General features: G+C 41.3%; 1 protein-coding gene across 1 annotated transcript in view; it reads right to left on the reverse strand.

Moving 5' to 3' along the window:
* The window catches only part of nr5a2 (nuclear receptor subfamily 5, group A, member 2), a 183,414-nt gene that overhangs the window by 3,300 nt on the left and 167,241 nt on the right, over positions 1-12,873 (reverse strand). The window lies entirely within an intron of this gene.

Genomic DNA, 12,873 nt, shown 5'->3' on the forward strand with positions numbered 1-12,873 from the left:
TTGACCTTATGCCAATATTAAAAAGCACATTTGAAATTTCCCCATTTTTAATGGCTGCTAAAGTGCTCCTGATTCTCACTGGTTTCTCATGGGTAAAAGGACACTATGAAAGGGATTGTATGTTAAAATGGTCTGTTTCACCTCAGTCTATTGCCTGCGCTCAGTGACAATCAAAGTAATCATAAGCTTCCATAATCTCTATTGTAAATGTTCTGCTTTGCTGTAATTGCTGATTTTTAAAAAATGCTATTAACTATCTGGTACATTGTATGCAAGCTCCCTGAGGAATGCTTTTCCTTGCTACTTTTCAAGTAAAAGAGACTCCTTTATTGTAATCTAGACTGAAGCAGTTAATTCTTCAAAGACAATTCTGGGATGCAGTTTTCTCGAGGCCTGTGGTACAGCTTCGAATTTAGATAATATTCAAGGATTGGCCACTGATTCTTCCATCAATCAAATGTAGGGCGAAAAAAATTCAATCAATACCAGTCATTATTTGCTCCCTAGGTTATAAATATATTCTAAGACTCTATTGTTGTGGGAGCTCATCATCAACTACCCCCAACCTCCCTCTCATACATAAGAATCTGATACATAAGGTTCAATTTTAGTCTTGCTCAGTGTTAAGATAGCTTTATGAATTGATTTGATTATTATTACTTCAGCTACATGAATGTCTCTATTCATATCAGCATGATCTGTGTAGAAACATTCTAAGATCATCATTCCATATTTTCCATTGAAAATAAAAGGAATATGCATAAAAATGAGGCAACTACAACCAAAAGAAGAGTTTTCAAAGCAAAATTAAAATTGTGAATTACCGTTAATCATAGCCAGTAGGGAAGCATTGTTTCTCCTGGATCACTGTCTGTATTATCCTTTATAATCCATTAAATATTATTCACTTAGGGATTAATTAACATTTATTTGCAAAATCCAGCCCCTCTAAATTATTGTGTTGTCTATCCACGGAAGTTAATAGTGCAGACTATTGATGTTGCTGAATCTATTGTTCAACACATGATGCCAGCAAGATACTATACAATGTGTTTGTTTGCAGTTTTATTGGGTGTGTTTAAAATGCTCCATCTAAATGGTAGAATTTTACATAGGACACAACAAAGCTAAACAAAATAATTTCTGTGTCTAACTAACGCAAATTGCTATTTTGAGCATTCAAACCTCACAGCAATGTAACAGTGCAGAGATCACTTCTGAAACCTTTCCCTGCTGACTTGTGTATATCATCATTCTTACATGTTATTTGATGACATAGTGTCAGGAAATGTAGAAGAGGCTCGACCCAAAAGCAGAGCATCAGAGACAGTTCAGCGATGAGTGATAACTTAAATATCAGACTGCAAAAATAACAAGCCATGAGAGGCCACGGATCAAGAGAAAACAGATACTAGTCACCACAGGTAACAAGCTGGGTTTAAATAGGCTGCAGGTGATGAGTTGGAAATGTGTGGCAGGTGACTCCTGTTAGTTGGATGGAGACTGGGAGATGCCTGGCTGTGTAGGCCTTGATAGAAAGCCCTCTCCTACAGCTGGCACTCGATGTTCCAGGATGATCCAGATGGATCCAGTGGAACTCCTTGAAGATGGATCCAAGATCAAACCCAAAGGCACCCAAAACCCCTCCTCTGGGCTGTATCTTTCCCAGTCAAACAGATACTGCACCCACTGTCCACAATGATGTGAATTCATCAAATAGTGAACAGTGTACACTGGACCACTTCCAATCACTCTACTTTCTGCAGGTGCAGGCTCAGTGGGTTGAGTGGTCTATGGACAACAGGTTTGAGGTAAGACACGTGGAAGGTAGGTGAGACCCTGAGGGCCAATGGCAGCAGGAGGTATCAAGTGACTGAATTGACTTGATGGGTAATCTTGAAGGGACCAATGAATAGGGGTGAGAACTGCCAGAAATGGTGCATGGGCAGATCCTCTGTGTACAGCCAGACACGGTCTCCTGGCTGGAAAGGTCTTGCTAGGTGCAGCTGGTGGTAGTAGGTGTAGTTGGCATCTAGTATGGCCCTCCATGGCCTCTTCCAAGCATTCTGGCAATGGTGAACCAAGACCCTGTCAGGAGGTGAGACCTCCACTGTTGTCTCCTCTGCACGGAACAATGGGTGTGGGTAGCCATGAAGCATTTCGAAGGGTGGCAGAAGAGGTATGTATATTGTGGGACACGTTGCCCCAAAACAGATATTTCTTCCGTGTGGAAGGACTAGAGGTGGCGAAGCAGCACAGAAACTTCTCCACCTGCTGATTATTATCCTCTCTGACTGACTGTTGGTCTGTAGATGATAGCCGGAGGACAAACTCACTGAGGTGCGGAGGAGGGAGGAGAAGCTTTTCCAGAAGTGGGAGACACATTGTGGTCTGACACAATGTCCTGTGGGAAATTGTGGCAGCGTTTTGAAGAACCAGGTCCACCATTCAGTGGCTGGTGGAAGGTTGAAGAGGGCAATGAAGTGGGCCACCTTGGAGAACCAGTCCACTACCGTCATGATCACATGGCCCCATCAGAAGGTGGCAAAACTGTGAAGAATTCGGTGGTGATGTGGGACCCTGGGCCCTGAGACTCCCATCTTTCTTTTTGACAAAGAAGTATTCTGCACCAGCTGGGCCCTGGGTTGGTCAAAAGAGGCCCTGCTGTAGTGCTTCAGTGATGTAGTCATTCCTGGCTTGGGTGTCAAGAAGGGAGAGGGAGAACAGAGGACTTGGGGAGGGGTGGTGCTGGAAGGACATCAATCACAGTTGTGTGGTCTGTGAAACGCAGGGTGCTGGCTTCCCTTTTACTGAAGGTGATGGTTAAGTCGTGGTATTTCTGAAGGAGTTTAGTGAGGTCAAAGGCATTATCTATCAACACGTGTTTACGGGGTGAAGTCAACTAAGATTGCAGGCAGGTGGGTCCCCAAGTCAGCAGTGACCAGGGAGTCATAAGTGGAGATCAGGGGTGATCCAAGATGAGAGGAGTGTTGGAGTTGATAAGGAGCAATGTTATGGATTCGGGATGCTTGCTAGCGCTCATGTGTACAGGTTGTGTGCATGATCTGATCATCCTATATCCCAAGGTGCATCCAACCATCAACAGCCACGATACAGAAGGGGTGAGAGATAGGTTCAGTCGGGACTCCAAGCTGTACACGCAGAGTCCAGAAAATTGGAATCCAGCAGAGTCTCCTGTGCACGTAGAGCCACCGGGCCGTGGAGGTGGACAGAGAGAGTGAGTAGAGCTATAGTGATGGAATGAGGAGCTTGAGGGGGGGAGCTTACCAGTTAGAAGGCCCTTCGTCTCTACCTGGTAGTGCCGTTTACCCAGACACGGTGGGGATTTGGTGCATAGTAAGTGCACAAGTGGCTTCTCCACTGACATTCATGCTCGGGGGGGGGGGGGGGGTGGAGTGGGGGGCAAATAAGGGAACTCTCACTAACTGCGTAGTTCTGGAGGCATTGCTCATTAGTGGTCCTGCAGCCTGAAATAGTTCTGGGAATGGAACTGGTGTTCCGGCTGGGGGTCTGAAGGATTGTTCCCTAAGATGCTTGTCAATACGGAGAGTGATGAGGCTTTTGAGGTCAGTGGGCATCTCCTGGACGGAAAGCTCATCTTTCAAAAGCTCTGAGAGGCTGTGATGGTAATGGGCCAATGGCGCTTCCGTATTCCAGTTGCACTCTGCCGCGAGGGTCCTGAATTCTGTGGTGTATTTCAGCACCGAGAGTAGGCCTTGATGCAACCGAAGTATCTGACCTGCTGCCTCCCTTCCATGTCCCAGATGGTCAAAGACCCAACACTACTGCAAATGGTGGTTTTATTGTCCCTGTTAGAGGTGGCCCAGGTCAGAGCTTGCCCAGTCAAGAGAGAAATGACAAAGGCCACCTTGGCCTGGTCCATAGAATACAGAGATGGCTGAAGTTCATAGTGTAAGCACTGGGAGCTGTGGGATCCATTGAAGCATTCAGGCACTGGAATCTGGGCTTCAAAGGAGGAGGTTGGTTGCCGTGTGGTTGCTATATGAGATGGATAGTTGGTTGAGAATGGTGAATAAATTGTCAATGGTTTACTGCAGTGTCTGGATTGTGTTCCCATGTTGATGGATGATTTCCTTTAGGCTAGCAAATTTTGGTGGGTCAATCATGGGTTCACCATCCTGTCAGGAAATGTAGAAGAGGCTTGACCTCCAAAGCACAGCAGAAGAGATAAATCAGTGATGAGCTATAACTTTAATAATGGACTGCAAAAATAACAAGCTATGAGGGGCCAGAGGACCAGAGAGAACAGATACTCTATAGGCAACAAAGGAACAAGGCTAGGAGGCAGGCTGCTTCGATGGGTGAACAAGGACTGTGGATGAGAGCTGGGTTTAAATAGGCTGCAGGTGACAAGTTGGAAATGAGTGGCAGGTGACTCCTGTTAGCTGGGTGGAGACAGGGAGGTTTGTGCAGGCCTGACACATCGGAGTCTTATTGCCAGTTTTTATTTGATGAATATCATGTTTGTTTTATTTTTTCTTTTAAAAGTTGTAAAGGATGGAGGGCTACAAATTCCTAGTGCTGCAGGTTACAGGAGTATTGGCAATATTGCCAGTCTGCTTGCTGGAGCCCCTGATTAAGAAAGTGAATTTTCTGAATATGTGGATACTTGGTGAGAAAAAAGTTTGATTATTCTTTCAGGCTTGTTCCACTCATAACTTACTCGTGAGTTTGATTGTGTAGAGTATCTCATGTCCTCGAATTATTAAGCTGTGCCTTAAATAGTGATATAAAATCTGAAACTACTTTGTCCACTGTTATCAATGTTGTTGCTTTACTAAGCGATTATTCTGAGTATTTGGGTATTCTCCAGAGAGTTCAGCGATTTTGCCCTCTCACCCCATTTTAAAGGCCACTTGTTCACCTCACCTTCTATACTGCAACGTTTTCTCCTCTAGTGAATCTTCCTTTACTCCTATCCCACCCAATGTCTCAAATTAACCTGGTTATTTAAAAACTTTTCTAGAATAATTAAATATTTTATCAAGTGGGCAGCTTGATTATAGGCTTTTGTCTACTGGTGTTTTTCGTGCATCCTCATTTCAATGTAATTTGATAATCCCCATGTGCACCACAATGCTCGACATGTTTTATTGATAATTTCTCAAAGATCAGCGTAATGTTAATGATCACTAGAAAACTTTTCAGTGTTTAGTTTGCCAGTGAAGTTTTATGTTTTGCTTTCATTTGATATTTTCTTGCAGGTGGACCAGCATGCCTTGAATCACTAAGCTGTGTGGTTGTATCTCACAGGATTGGGTTTCCCTCAATTCCACAAACTAATGACTTAATACAAAACAGGACCCTTACATATTAATGATTATCCGTTCATATATGCATTATCCTCTATTCAAGACTGCATTAAGAATCTTCTGCTACATCCCAGCCCATCTGCATAATTGATTATCTTTAGATAGACTGGGACCAATTTACTTTCAACTCATTATCTGCCCACAGAGCTTCACCTCATCAGCAATTTTAATCATACCACCATTCTGTAATATTCATAAGTATTGTAAGCAACAGAGATCCTGGAATTTACAGCATCATTTTCCACCTATCATTACTTCAATGTTATGCCAGTTATTACGCTAGTTCTGAGACCAGGCATCTGCCTTACAAACCACAACCTTCTTCTAATCCCACAATGGAAATTTGTTGAACATAGTTTGAAAGTCCATGTAAACTTCTTCAATTATCAACTGCCATCTCTTTGGCCCAAATTTTATGCCATCTTCTGCAATATGCAACCCACTACAAGTGTTTGGCTTGTAATGTCAGGGTGAACATTTTATTTCTCCTCTGTACGTAGCTACTAATTTGGTTATCCTGAATTGGCCAACATTTGTCTGAAAAACAGCTCTGATTATCTCTCAATTTATTTGATTTACAGCTCAGCGTGGTAGCCTTTTTGTTACTTTGCATCTGCTGGTTTTTCTGATGTTTTGTCCACATTCCTTATTGAATGGCTTAAATCTTGTTATTTTTCTCCATCAAAAAGCAAGTGGAATTTATTTTACTGTTAAGTAGTCATCAGTATATTCTTCCTGTTTCAAGTTATAAATGCGGCTTTCTGTTTAATTTTCCCTCAGCCTCAATTTGGAACTTTGAGATCTTTTGCGTTATGGTCCAGATTGTAAGTATTCTTGTGGCTTTCTCTGTCATATGTTTGTGTATGAGTGCTTGTAAACATTTAGTAACTTGCAGTGTATTTATTTCTATACTGTAGTTTCTTTGTCTGCAAAGCTAAAGTGCAACTCAGTCAGTACATATTCACATCAGTTCACAATATAAAAGGGAAGTATCTACTCAAGTTCCTTTGTTGCCTTTTGAAATGCCTTGCTTGCTGGTACAGGTTGAATCTGTTTAACCTGTACTATAATGAACATACAGTAAATTGGCTGTAAGCGTAAGATTTTCCATCTCGTTCTTGACTTCTGAAGAACCTTCTGGACAACACCAGTTCTCCAAAATGTTTTTCTCTCCAGAGATGCAGCCTGGCCTGCCAAGTGTTTCTCAGCATTTTCTGTTTTCACTACCACAGTACTGTTGGTGCCAGTGTGAAGGCAAATATTCATACCTAAACTTTACAGACACTACCACTCTTCTCTGTAAGAATAAGTTCTGTAGTAACCCAATGCAGGATTCCACTGAAGTTCAACATTGGAGTGTAGCCAGAAACTCCCCAGCTGATAGTTTGGGACTTCAGGGATCCTACTAAATACACAATTAAAAAAATCCAGAACATATTGCATTGATGCTTAAGTGACAATGGTTACATACTAAACTGTTGACCTTCCCCATAAAGTTTGGACAAAATGCCTTCCAGACTGAATGTCACAGCCAAGGCTGATTCTCATCTTGGTGCTGTCCACGTATTTATTAAAGGTGACTGGCTAATGCCCAGAAGAAACACCTTTGTCCATGTTACTAGATTGCTAAGGCTAATTGCTGCATTTACAATACCTATATGATCAGGAGAGATAAGCTGCCTAGAATGTGGGACCTTTCCTCTCAATTCACCTCAATTTATCAGAATCAGAAACATATATAAATACTGAATAAGTGTTCATAGGTTCATTGTCCATTCAAAATCTGATGGTGGAGGGGAAGAAGCTGGTCCTGAAAAGTTGAGTGTGTGTCTTCAAGAACCTGTACCTCCTCTTTGATGGTAGCAATGAGACAGAGGGCAGAATAAGAATGAGATCTACAGGAAAGGTGCTTTGTTACTCGATGCAGCAAATCAAATATTCTTTTATCATAAACACAAGAGATTTTGCAGATGCTGGAAATCCAGAATAACACATAAAAAGTGCTGGAGGGACTCAGCAGGTCAGGTGACATCTATGGAGAGGAGTAAATAGTTGATGCTTGCGGACAAGACCCTTTAGCGGGTTCTGGTGAAGGGACAACTGTTTATTCCTCTCCATAGATGCTGCCTGACATGCTGAGTACTTCCAGCATTTGCATTTTATTTATTTATTTATTGATTCAGTGCAGAGTAGGCTATTTCAGAACTTTGAGCAAAGCCAACCTGGAAAACCTACAACCCCAATTCATCTTAACCTGATCAAGGGACAATGTACAAAGGACAGAGTAACACATACAATCTATCTAGTATGACTTTGGACTGTGGGAGGAAACTGGCACATCTGGGAAAAACCCAAGCATTCCATGAGGAGGATGTAGAGAGCCTCTTTACAGAATGTCATTGGAATTGAATTTTGAACTCCGGAACAGCCTGGGCTATAATAGTGTCGTGCTAATCGCTACACTACCCTGGCCCCCGTTGTATGTGCTACTCTGTCCTTTTACCTATGATTTATATAAACAGGGAATTCCAGGATTCTTCTGGGGGCAATGAATTGGAGAGGATCTTGAAAATAAAGGAGATGTATTATGAGTTAGAGATATCGGGTTTTGAAGTGCTAGTGTAGAGGCGCTGATGAGTTGCTGCACTTATTGAATTAATTCAATTGGCTGGTTCAGTGTTAATGGAGTTCAATAGGATACTGAAATGATTTACTCAGTCCTTACTTCTGCCTTAAAATGTTCTCAAGTGCTTCATTCTTAGTGTGGCAATTTCTTGTTTGGAGGGGGCTTCAAAGACATTTCTTTTAAATGTTTAACTGTTTGCTGCAATTTCTGATTGGATATAAGAAGACTGCAGAGCTTTGATCTGAGCATTTATCCTATCTGTAACATGTGTGGTCCTGTTGCAGCATAACCAGTTTTGAACCTCATTTTTGGTTACATGATAATTTTTCTGGGATGCCTTCAACTTTCCTGACTCAACAGGAAATGATGACAGGCGTGCAAGAGGTAAAATTCAAAGTAAATTTTTATCATCCAAGTGCATATATGTCACCATATACAACCCTGAAATTAATTTTCTTGTGGGCATACTCATTATAGAGTCATTAATGGAAAGTACAGCCCATCTATATAGCCAGCTGGTGGGGTAGTGGCATCAGCGCCGGATTTTGGAGCGAAGGCTCACGAGTTTGAATATAGCCGTTCCCCTTACATGCTTTCCATCCGTGTTGGGTTGAGTGTCAAGCTAGCAACTCGGCATCGTTAAAATAAGAAAGCCTGCTAAAAGAATGCTGTCATGACGGCATCCTGATGCCTCCACTTGGAGTTAAGGACTGTCTTCTTTCTACTTCGACAGCCCATCTATTGTCCATGCTGAACCATTTAAACTGCCTACTGCAATTGAATAATATCTCGAATATAGAATAATAACTGTAACAGAATCAATGAAAGACCACCTGACTGAAGTGTCCAACAAGAGTGCAGAAGACAACAAACTCTGCAAATACAAATAAAAGAAACAATAATAAATAAATAAACAAGCAAGCAATAAATATCGAGAACTTGAGATGAAGAGTCCTTGGATTTGAGTCCATTGGTTGTGGGAACATTTCAATGATGGGGCAAGTGAAGTTTTTCACTTTTGTTCGAAAGCCTGATGGTTGAGGGGTCATGACTGCTCCTGAACCTGGTGTTGTAAGCCCTATATCACCTTCCTGATGGCAGCAAGAAGATGAGAGCATGACCGGGGTGTTGGGGGTCCTTGGTGATGGAGGCTGCTTTCCTGCAACAGCATTTCATGTAGATGTACTCAATGGCTGGGAGGGGTTTACCCATGATAGACTGGACCATAGCCACTACATTTGTACGATTTTCCATTCAGTGGTGATGCAGCCAGTCAATAAGCTCTCCACCACACATCTATAGAAGTCTGTTCAGCTTTCAGATGTCATGCTCAATCTCCACATACTCCTGAGGAAGAAGAGATATTCTGGGCATTAAGGATTCATAGTGTTGCGAAATTCTATTCTGCTGCTGACATTAATGTATAATATGAGAAACTGGAAAAGATGGATACCATCTCTAGATTGATGCTGCAGTGGATTGTCACCACTACACGTGAATAGAAGAGGCTGTTAGGGGTAGCTAGAGATGGGAAGGCAATGTATTTTTTTTCTGCTGTTAGCTCTCCCTTCACTTGCTATTTCAATTATACAATATTTTAATTGTTAATCGAGTCTCACACAGTTATTGAATAGTTGGATAGAATACATTCAAATATGCACGATTAAAATTTCTGTTGAGCTTAAACATTGTAAAGAAAAATGCATTATGCTGAATGATAAAACACCGAGAAATATAATTTGTGAGTGAATATTTAGCATTTCTTTGCAAGTTGAAATGTTGTAATTAGTTAATACTGAATGCAATACTACAAATATTTGTGGGAAGTAATTCCAGTGCTGGATTACTTTCTCAGATACTTTATTGAAGAATGCTTAATTAAATCATTTGGCTGCATTGGATTTAACTCTTTGGTCCTGAAGCGTGCAGTCTTCCAGGAAAGTGTTACCATGCCATTTCATTCAGGAAGTTCAATATAATTTTAAAACTAATTGGAGCAATAAATAGAATGTAGTCCTTGAAAAGAATAGTAATTCAAGCACGTATGCAGTTTTACTTTCAATAATAAGTGATATGCCAGAAGTGGCCTTGGATTCAGCAAACCATTACCAACCACCATGATGGCTCTTTGCCAACTAAAAGAGATGAAGGGCAGGGGGAGGAGTAAAAAAATGAGACAGAGAGTGAGAGAGAGAATGAGCAAGTGAGATATCCATGATAGCTCTCCATCTCTTCCCACGTTTCTTTTCCATCCCCTCTGCCCCATCTTTGATTTCCACCCAGTCTCCTTTCACCCTTCCATTACTCCCACATCTCTCTCTACCCGTCGCTCTTTCCCTAGCCCATGACTATCACGTATAATTTATTTGACACTAGTAAGAAGCCTATAGTAGATGGACTGAAGAGGTGTTTGAAAAAAATAGGCATTATGCAGTTTAATATCAAATTAAACTGCATGTCAAGCTGAATTGACTGCTTACAAAGGAAGTGTGTACGATTGATGGTGACCCACAAAATGATTGGAATACAGAACAATGCCTCCTTCTGAAATAATACACAATGCAATCTGTGCACAATGCATTCTTTGCATCTTCTGTACATCCAGTTGCCCCATCCCACAAGGCTAGTTTTTTTTCTGTAACTTGGCTGGAAACTAGCAGCCATTGAAAATCTGTCCTTATATTTAATTCCCCATAAAGTCACAGATTATTATTTATCACTGTCATCATTTACCACTAGCAGAGATAGAACATTCCACTTACTACAATGTTACAGTTAAATACATAGTTGAATATACTTACCGACAGATTATATCATTAGCCTTTCCAAATCAGAGCTGGGAAGTGGTAATAATTTATGTAAACACACTCCAGACAGAACAAAAATCACTGAGAATTCCCCAGGGATTCCTTCTGCTTGTCTGTTGTAAATTCACCTTAGAGGCCAGAAATATTTTAAGACAGTGTTTTTGCTCAGAATTTAACCAACGTTAAAGTAACTAAATCATGTTTGTGTAACAAAATAGGATATTCCTCTATGTTTAGGTAATTCTGTATGAATGTAGCAAGGTTTCTTTTACCTTATAGCCATAATGAAAATAAATTCTTTATGATGCTGAGTGGAATAATACTTTCCAAATTAACTGCTTTGTTATTTTACAATCTGTAGATGAATCATAAAGGTTCTTTCAGTCAGTGGATTGAAACCATAGAACATTACAGCACAGAAACAGGCCTTTCGGCCCCTCTTGGCTGTGCCGAACCATTTTTCTGCCTAGTCCCACTGACCTGCATCTGGCTCATAACCCGCCATACACCTCTCATCCGTGTACCTGTCCAAGATTTTCTTAAATGTTAGAAGTGAGCCTGCATTCACCACTTCATCTGGCAGCTCATTCCACACTCCCACCAATCTCTGTGTGAAGAACCACCTGTCTAATGTTCCCTTTAAACTTTTCCCCCTTCACCCTTAACCCATGTCCTCTGGTTTTATTTTCTCCCCTAGCCTCAGTGGAAAAAGCCTGCTTGCATTCACTCTATCTATACCCATCATAATTTTATACACCTCTGTCAAATCACCCCTCATTCTCCTACGCTCCAGGGAATAAAGTCCTAACCTATTCAACCTTTCTCTGTAACTCAGTTTCTCAAGTCCCGGCAACATCCTTGAAAACCTTCTCTGCACTCTTTCAACCTTATTAATATCCTTCCTGTAATTCGGTGACCAAAACTGCACACAATACTCCAAATTCAGCCTCACCAATGCCTTATACTACCTCACCATAACATTCCAACTCTTATACTCAATACTTTGATTTATAAAGGCCAATGTACCAAAAGCTCTCTTTACTACCCTATCTAACTGTGACACCACTTTTAGGGAATTTTGTATCTGTATTCCCAGATCCCTCTGTTCTACTGCACTCCTCAGTGCCCTACCATTTACCTTGTATGTTCTACCTTGGTATGTCCTTCCAAAGTGCAATACCTCACACTTGTCTGTATTAAACTCCATCTGCCATTTTTCAGCCCATTTTTCCAGCTGGTCCAAATCTCTCTTTGAAAACCTTCTTCACTGTCCACTACACCTTCAATCCTTGTCTCATCAGCAAATTTGCTGATCCAATTTACCACATTATCATCCAGATCATTGATATAGATGACAAATAACAATGGACCCAGCACTGATCCCTGTGGCACATCACTAGTTACAGACCTCCACTCAGAGAAGCAATCCTCCACTACCACTCTCTGGCTTCTCCCATTGAGCCAACGTCAAATCCAATTTACTACCTCACCATGTATACCTAGCGACTTAATCTTCCTAACTAACCTCCCATGCAGGACCTTGTCAAAGGCCTTACTGAAGTCCATGTAGACAAAATCCACTGCCTTCCCTTCATCCACTTTCCTTGTAACCTCCTCGAAGAACTCTAATAGATTGGTTAAACATGACCTACCACACACAAAGCCATGTTGACTCTCCCTAATAAGTCCCTGTCTATCTATATAATTGTAGATCCTATCTCTTAGTACTCCTTCCAATAATTTACCTACTACCGACATCAAATTTACCGGCCTATAATTTCCCGGATTACTTTTAGAACCTTTTTGAAGCAACGGAACAACATGAGTTATCCTCCAATCCTCTGTGAAAGTTTCAGTGTGACAACCATAATCTCCAGTCACAAACCACCTCACAGTCATCTATGACCAGGTATCCTTGCTAACTCTGAGCTAATGTAGAACTGACAATATTTGAATTCATACCATCTAAAGAGCAGCAGGCAGCAATTTGGATTCAATTTATATTGCAGCCAGCTGGATTTAAGGTTCTCCTTCCAAGTTCAGATTTGATGAATCCAAGGAAATTAGAGTAGAATTAACCTGTTTG

Source organism: Hypanus sabinus, chromosome 11 (genome assembly GCF_030144855.1).
Source record: "Hypanus sabinus isolate sHypSab1 chromosome 11, sHypSab1.hap1, whole genome shotgun sequence".
Classification (NCBI taxonomy): domain Eukaryota; kingdom Metazoa; phylum Chordata; class Chondrichthyes; order Myliobatiformes; family Dasyatidae; genus Hypanus; species Hypanus sabinus.